This window comes from Neomonachus schauinslandi, unplaced genomic scaffold, assembly GCF_002201575.2.
Source record: "Neomonachus schauinslandi unplaced genomic scaffold, ASM220157v2 HiC_scaffold_4682, whole genome shotgun sequence".
In the NCBI taxonomy this organism is placed as follows: domain Eukaryota; kingdom Metazoa; phylum Chordata; class Mammalia; order Carnivora; family Phocidae; genus Neomonachus; species Neomonachus schauinslandi.
In genome coordinates this window covers 1-863 of record NW_025413370.1, presented here as the reverse complement: position 1 = coordinate 863, position 863 = coordinate 1, and the positions used below count along the sequence as shown (strand labels likewise).

The window sequence follows — 863 nt, the reverse complement described above, 5'->3', positions numbered from 1 at the left end:
GTCTTGGGGCCAGAGCGGGTGTGTGTGTTGGATACTCTGTGTGGGTCTCCCTCTCTGTCTCTCTCTTCCTCTCTGTCTACCTCTCCCTCCGTGCGTGTGTCTGCCTTTTCCCGTGTGTCTGTGCGTCTGTCTATGCCGGCCGGCTTCTCGTGTCCCTCGGTCGGGTCCTCTTGTCGGTGGCTGGGCAGGGGAAGGGTGGCGGAGGAAGGGCGACGGGGTTGGGCTGATGAGGAGGGTCCCTGGGGCCGCCGGTGGCTCCGGGTTGGCTTGGAGCCAGGCGGGGTGGAGAGGCGGAACGGCCTGGTGGCGGGCCTCGCTTGCCCTAGGGCGGCGGGTGGGGCGCCGGGGGTGGGGGGGGCGCGGGGAACAGCGCGCGGGCCACGCCCCCCGCGCCCCGACGCTCCCCTTGGCCCTCTCGGGAGCCAGGCGGCGGCCCCCTCCCCCCGGTCTGGAGAGTATCCGGCCATGAGAGCGCTCGGTCTTCCGCGACTGCGGGGCGCTGGAGGCGCCACGTCCTCGGGGCGGTTTGGCAGGCAGGCCGGCAGGTGCAAGGCACAGGGCAGGCGTGGGGCGGTTGGGGGCTGAGGAGGGGCACGGCTGCGGCCCGGAGGCGCAGAGCAGGCTCTTAGGGCGGCCAGCGGCAGCCGCACACGTCTACGGCCATACCACCCTGAACGCGCCCGATCTCGTCTGATCTCGGAAGCTAAGCAGGGTCGGGCCTGGTTAGTACTTGGATGGGAGACCGCCTGGGAATACCGGGTGCTGTAGGCTTTTTTCTTTGCCTTTTCTTTCCCCTTCGGCCTCCCTTCCTCTCCCTTTGCCGCCACAGTCCCCCCCCCCCCCCCCCCCCCCCCCCCCCCCCC

General features: G+C 70.7%; 1 non-coding gene across 1 annotated transcript; it reads left to right on the top strand.

Annotated features, from left to right (window-relative positions):
- Positions 1 to 652: 652 nt before the first annotated feature.
- LOC123323989 lies at positions 653 to 771 on the top strand. Its single transcript, XR_006539583.1, has one exon. It is a non-coding gene; the product is annotated as a 5S ribosomal RNA (ribosomal RNA).
- Positions 772 to 863: the final 92 nt, after the last annotated feature.